The sequence below is a fragment of the Mus musculus genome, chromosome 9 (assembly GCF_000001635.26).
Source record: "Mus musculus strain C57BL/6J chromosome 9, GRCm38.p6 C57BL/6J".
Classification (NCBI taxonomy): Eukaryota; Metazoa; Chordata; class Mammalia; order Rodentia; family Muridae; genus Mus; species Mus musculus.
In genome coordinates, this window is record NC_000075.6 from 114,567,726 (window position 1) to 114,575,369 (window position 7,644).

Here is a 7,644-nt window from a genome sequence, read left to right on the forward strand (position 1 = left end):
AGACAAGACCCTCTGATACATACATCAATCCTGAAAAAAAAAATCGTGTCTAGAAACAAGTTCACACACCTTAGTCAAGCACTCAGAAGGTAGACAGGCAGAATTGTGTGACTTCAGAGCCAGCTTGGTCTACCTACCTAATTCCAAAACAATCATGGCTACCTAGTGAGAACTTGTCTCAAAAAAAAAAAATATTCAGAAAGTAGTAGGGCTGGAGAGATGGCTCAGCAGCTAAGAGCACTGGCTGTCCTTCCAGAGGACCTGGGTTCAATTCCCAGCACCCACGTGGTAGTTGTCAACTGTCTGTAGTTCCAGTTCGAGGGTACCCTCACAGACATACATGCAGCCAGAACACCAGTGTACTAAAATAAAAAAATAAATTATTAAAACGAAGGTAGTGTGGCGGGCGGTGGTGGCATACACCTTTAATCCCAGCACTCCGGAGGCAGAGGCAGGCAGATTTCTGAGTTCAAGGCCAGCCTGGTCTACAAAGTGAGTTCCAGGACAGCCAGAGCTACACAGAAAAACCCTGTATCGAAAAACAAAAAAACAAAAAAACCTAAGGTAGTGATGAGTCTGTGTGCCCCTGTGCTTTGCCACGGTGCAGACCTGCCTGTAAACATAGTTGACCAACTTTTCAGTTTGTTTCTTTTCCTTTGTGAGACTGACTTCAGATTTGTTATTGTTGTTTGCAGGATTTGTTACTTGTTTTCTGAAAAAGAAAAAATAAAGTTGCCTGGCAGAGGTAAACAGATCTGGGAGCCTGAGGTCGTCCTGGTCTACAGAGCAGGCTCCAGGAGAACCTGGGCTACCCTGTCACAAAAAAAAAAAAAAAAAAAAAAAAAAAGAAGAAGAAGAAGAAGAAAGGACAAAAGGAAGGGAAGAGCTGGGCGTGGTGGCGCATGCCTTTGATCCCAGCACTTGGGAGGCAGAGGCAGGCAGATTTCTGAGTTCGAGGCCAGCCTGGTCTATAGAGTGAGTTCTAGGATAGCCAGGACTACACAGAGAAACCCTTGTCTCCAGTCTCGGGGGGGAAAAAAAAAAAGAAAGGAGGGAGGGAGGCAAGCAAGCAAGTGTTGTTCCGCCACCACCAGGCCAGATTTAGCTAGCTTTATTATGTGCTAAGAAAGAGTCAAAGCTTCCCTGCCTTCAAAGCAAGCAGTCCAGTGGCTGGTCTAATTCCGAGACTTCTGTTTTGTTACTTTAAAAAAGAGCAGCACGCACCTTTAATCCCAGCACTCAGGAAGCAGAGGCAGGCAGATCTTTGAATTTGAGGCCAGCCTGGTCTACAGAGTGAGTTCCAGGACAGCCAGAGCTACACAGAGAAAACCTGTCTCTAAAAATCTAAAGTTTAAAACAAAGGAAATGAGCAAAGCGGATGGGGGAGGGGAGGACAGATGGAGGGGGAGGACAGGTGGGGGAGGGAGGACAGATGGAGAGGGAAGGACAGATGGAGAGGGGAGGACAGATGGGGGAGGACAGATGGGGAAGGGAGGACAGATGGGGGAGGGAGGATAGATGGGGGAGGGGAGGACAGATGGGGAAGGGAGGACAGATGTGGGAGGGGAGGACAGATGGGGGAAGGGAGGACAGATGGGGGAGGGGAGGACAGATGGGGGAGGTGCTAGAAAGGGGGAGGAAGGTTGTGCCAGAAAGACAATGGCTCCAGAGGCCCACCTACCACCATCAAGGAAAGGAAGGAAGGATGGAGGAAGAGAAAAGAAAGCTAGGGGAGCTGGAGAGATGGCTTGGTTAAGAACACTGACTGCGCTTCCATAGAATCCTGGTTCATTTCTCAGCAAGCACATGTCGGCCCATAACTGTCTGGCATCCTTACACCCTCATGCAGACATGCGTGCAGGCAAAACGAGAGAGAGAGAGAGAGAGAGAGAGAGAGAGAGAGAGAGAGAGAGAGAGAGAGAGAGAGAGAGAGAGAGAGAGAGAGAGAGAGAGAGAGAGAGAGAGAGGCTGGTAAGATGGCTGAGCGGTTAAGAGCGCCAACTGCTCTTCCAAAGGTCCTGAGTTCAAATCCCAGCAACCACATGGTGGCTCACAACCATCCGTAATGAAATCTGATGCCCTTTTTTTTTTTTTTTTTTTTTTTGGTTTTTCGAGACTTCGAGACAGGGTTTCTCTGTGTAGCCCCGGCTGTCCTGGAACTCACTTTGTAGACCAGGCTGGCCTCAAACTCAGAAATCCACCTGCCTCTGCCTCCCGAGTGCTGGGATTAAAGGCATGCGCCACCACACCCGGCCTGATGCCCTTTTCTGGAGTGTCTGAAGTCAGCTACAGTGTACTCACATATAATAAATAAATAAATAAATAAATAAATAAATAAATGAATGAATGAACAAATAAATAAATAAATAAATATTTAACAAAATAAGAGAGAGAGAAGAAAAATAGCACATAGCACAATGGTGAACAATGCTGACAGCCCTTCGGGTGACTTGAGTAGAAGTGACTCCAGACTGCATGCAGCAGCTAAAAGGGTTTCCTAAGCACAAGTGCTCAGAATAACCAGAAAGAGAAGGAGGGAAAGGCTGACTGTGGGACTCTAGTCCCAGCTGTCCGGAGGAGGAGGCAGAACAGTCAGAAATTCAGGGTCATCCTTGGCTACACAGCCAGGGCAAGACCAGCCTGAGCTACCTGAGACTCGGTCTCAGAAACAAAGTGTTTAGAACTCTCCTTTTGGTTCCATTACTCTGTGTCCCTCCAGTTTTCTGTCAACAGAAGTGGAATAATACAAAAAACCAATCAGAATTGAATAAGCTTCTAAATGCACAGAGCTGTCCATAGTGCCCAGCGCATACAAGCTCAGTAAACAGATACATGCTTCCCAAGTCTTTGTATATGTATGGGCGTTCTGCCTTATATATGTCCATGAACCATGTGTGTGCCGGGTCTGTGCAGGGCAGAAGAAGGCATTGGATCCTCCAGGACAACAGTTACAAATGTTTGTGAGCAACTCTGACAATGCTGAAAACTGAACCTGGGTCCCCTAGAAGAACAGTGCTCATAGCTACTGAGCCATCTCTCCATCCCTCAACAAATAGGCTTTATTGTTTGTTTTTTGTTTACTTGAGACACGGTTCTCTGTGTAGCCCGGACTGTCCAGGAACTCACTCTGTAGACCAGGCTGGGCTCAAACCCAGGTATCCACCTGCCTCTGTCTCCAGAGTGCTGAGATTAAAGTCAAGTGCCCCCACCACCACCACCACACAGTAAGTAGACTTTTAAAAATAATCATTAGGGGACACCCAGCTAGATGGCTCAGCTTGCTACCAAGTCTGACAACCTGGATTTGAACCCCAGGACTCGTACAGAAGGACAGAATCCCCCCACCCCCCGTGCATGCCATTTCCACACACCCCATCACACACAAAACAAACGCTATCAAAAACAACGCTAAATGCTATCTGAATGGATGGTGGGAAAGCTGTGTGCATTTCTGCCAGTTTCTGTTTAATATCATCCTTCAGTCTTTCCCCTGGTCCCTCCACTCAGGGATCCCCTTTAAGTAGAAAATGGAGCCGGGTATGGTGGCACACACCTTTAATCCCAGCACTCGGGAGGCAGAGGCAGGTGGATTTCTGAGTTCGAGGCCAGCCTGGTCTACAAAGTGAGTTCCAGAACAGCCAGGGCTATACAGAGAAACCCTGTCTCAAAAAACCAAACCAAAAAAAAAAAAAAAAAAAAGGACCCCAAGATGCTTGGCCTGACTGTCTCTATCCAGTCTTCTCCCTCCAGTTTGTCTCTAGTCTGGTCCCTAAGCCCCTCCGCTAGAATCCTACTGGCATGGCTCCGAAAGAAGATGTAAAGCAAGGTTTTCCCAGTCTAACCCTGGAGACAAGCTACCACGAAGACTGACTTCCCTTCCAGAAGAGCCTCAGAGGTTCCATGGAACAGAGAGAAGTCACTGGTACTCAGCTTCCTGGCTGTCCAGACAGGTATACTATGAGTGAAGCCATCTGGAAAGAAACCTCTCCAAGCTAGTAATAGCCCAGGCTAGGCAGTCTGAATTCCTCCTTCACAAAACTGTGAGCTGTAATGAAATGACAGAGTGCCAGGCTGGAGAGGTGGCTCAGTGGTTAAGAGCACTGACTGCTCTTCCAGAGGTCCTGAGTTCAAATCCCAGCAACCACATGGTGGCTCACAGCCATCTGTAATGAGATCTGATGCCCTTTTCTGGTGTGTCTGAAGACAGCAACAGTATACTCATATACATAAAATACATAAATATTTTTAAAAAGGAAGAAATGGTGGAAGAGCCACCTAGATAGCTCAGTGGGTAGAGAGACTTGGAACTAAACCTGACAGCATGAGAAAGTACTGATTCTTTTTATTTTATTTTATTTACTTATTTACTTTATGTATATGAGTACACTATAGCTGTAAAGATGGTTGTGAGCCTTCATGTGGTTGTTGGGAATTGATTTTAGGACCTCTGTTCACTCTGGAATGCCCCGCTTGCTTGGTCCCTGCTTGCTCCAGGCCAAAGATTTAATTATTATTATAAATAAGTACACTGTAGCTGTCTTCAGACACACCAGAAGAGGGCGTCAGATCTCATTACAGATGGCTGTGAGCCACCATGTAGTTGCTGGGATTTGAACTCAGGACCTTTGGAAAAGCGGTCAGTGCTCTTAACTGCTAAGCCCCCCCCCCTTTTTTTCTTTTTTTAAAGATTTATTTATTTCATTTATATGAGTACACTGTAGCTGTCTTCAGACCCCAGAAGAGGGACTGGATCCCATTACAGATGGTTGTGAACCACCATGTGGTGCTGGGATTTGAACTCAGGACCTTTGGAAGAACATTCAGTGCTCTTAACTGCTGAGCCACCTCTCCAGCCCAAGAACTGATTCTTAGAAGTTGTTATCTGATTGCCACAAACACTGTGGCATACATGCACCCATATGTTCACACATAATAAGTAGATGACAGATCAATAGATAGATAGATAGATAGATAGATAGATAGATAGATAGATAGATAGATAGATAGATAGACAGACAGATACATAGATACATAGATAGATACATAGACGACAGACAGGTAGGTAGACAGACAGATATAATTTTAAAATGATGGACCAATATTTTGCCTACATAAGTATGCCTGATGCCCATGACCAGAAGACAACATTACATGTCCTGGAACTGAAGTTACAAATGACTGTGAAGTCAGGTGGGTCCTGGGAATTGAACTTGTGTCCTTTTCGAGAGTGCTCTTAACCACTGAGCTGCCTCTGCAGCCCTATATTTATTACATTTTTACTTATTTTGCATGTATGTGTATATGCATATGTGTATGTGCATGTATGCACACATGTAAGAGCACAGGGGACAGTCAGTGAAGTGTTGGCTCTCTCCATTTCACATATAGATCCTGGGGAGTGAATGTAGATCTTTAGGCTCCGCTGCAAGCTTCCTTACACACTGAGCCATCTTGCCAGCCCTTTTTGTTTGGCAGGATCTCACTATTTAGTCCCTGCTGACCTGAAGTCTGTGGCAATCCCCCTGGCTGTGCTTCTCCAGAGCAAGGACCACAGGTCTGGACCACCACACCCAGCTTCATGATAGTTCTGTTACTAAATGTTAAAGTCATTTGCTATGTAGAAATCAATCTTTGGAACAATAGAGCCCCCCCCCCCCCCAGCCTTCCTTACATCCTCTGCCTGATCCAAGCACCTAAGGTTTCCCTCCCTCCCTGGAGGGATGAACCCTGTCTCCCTTGCATTGGTCAAAGTTCTCTGCCCAGGAGATATCCCCAGCCCCTGACCTTGGCGCACTAATAATTTCTTTGAGTTAATTTATGCTGTGCTAACGCTTTGTTTGCTGGGTTTTGTTGTTTGAGGGACGAGGGCTATTTGCTTGTTTTGGAGACAGTGTCTCTAAACTAAGTGTGCAGCTGAGAATGACTTAGAACTTCCGATCCTCCAGCCTATGCAGTGCTGGAGATCAAACTCAGGACTTCCTGTATGCAAAGTGTAGGCAAACACTTTACCACTACCAGACTCAACTAACTATACAACTTCCTCCCTTCCTCTTCCTTCCTTTAGGCCAGGGTGGCCTCGGACTCAGAGATCCACATGCCTCTGTCTCCCAAGTGATGACATTAAAGCCGTGACCACTCCCACTCTTTCTTTCCTTTCTTTCTTCCTTTCCTTTCCTTTCCTTTCCTTTCCTTTCCTTTCCTTTCCTTCTTTCCTTTCCTTTCCTTTCCTTTCCTTTCCTTTCCTTTCCTTTCCTTTCCTTTCCTTTCCTTTCCTTTCCTTTCCTTTCCTTTCCTTCTTTCCTTTCCTTTCCTTTCCTTTCCTTTCCTTTCCTTTCCTTTCCTTTCCTTTCCTCCCTCCCTCCCTTTTCTTTTTTTTTTTTTTTTGGCAAGATCTCAATGTGGGCCGGGCATGGTGGCGCACTCCTTTAATCCCAGCCTTTGGGAGGCGGCAGAGGCAGCTGGATTTCTGAGTTCGAGGCCAGCCTGGTCTACAGAGTGAGTTCCAGGGCAGCCAGGACTACACAGAGAAGCCCGTCTCGAAAACAAAACAAAAAACAAAACAACAACAACAAAAAGATTTCAATGTGGATGTAGTTCTGGAACTCACTAGATAGCCCAGAATGCCCTCAATCTCACAGTGATCTGCCTGTAGTTGGTTCCCTGGGACCGCAGCCACGTGACACTGGAAATCAGACCTGGGTCCTCTAGAAGTGCAGCTAGTGCTGTTAACCGCTGAGCCATCGCCCGGCCCCACAATTTTCTTTTTTTCTTTTTCTTTTCTTTTCTTTTTTTTTTTTTTTTTAAGATTTATTTATTATATGTAAGTACACTGTAGCTGTCTTCAGACACTCCAGAAGAGGGCATCAGATCCCATTACAGATGGTTGTGAGCCACCATGTGGTTGCTGGGATTTGAACTCAGGACCTTTGGAAAAGCAGTCAGTGCTCTTAACTGCTAAGCCCCCCCCTTTTTTTTCTTTTTTAAAGATTTATTTATTTCATTTATATGAGTACACTGTAGCTGTCTTCAGACAGCAGAAGAGGGCACTGGATCCCATTACAGATGGCTGTGAGCCACCATTGTGGTGCTGGGATTTGAACTCAGTACCTTTGGAAGAACATTCAGTGCACTTAACTGCTGAGCCACCTCTCCAGCCCCCACAATTTTCTTTTATGAACAGATTTTCATTATGTTGCTTGCTTCTATAGCCCAAGTTGACATCAAATTTCCGATTCTCCTGCCTCAGCCTCTTGAATGTAAGTGAACTGCAGAGAGATGCATGCCAATGTACGGCCTTTGAATTGAATACCTGAGACTATGTACTGTTCATTTTTTCTGTGCTTAGCTTACTTCACTTAGCCTGGTGTCATCCAGACTTTTCCATATTGTCATAAGTAGCAGTTTTCTGTCCTTTTTAAAGACCAAGTAAGGCCTGGAAAGATGTCTTAGAGGTCAAGAAGTAGAGCGCTGAGCTGAACATAATTGATTCCAGCATGCAGGAGGCAGAGGCAGGCAGATCTCTGAGTTCAAGGCTAGCCTGGTCTACAGAGTAAGATCCAGGACAGCCAGGGCTACACAAAGAGAAACCCTGTCTCAAAAAAAAAAAAAAAAAAAAAAAGAAAGAAAGAAAACTGGAACTCCAGC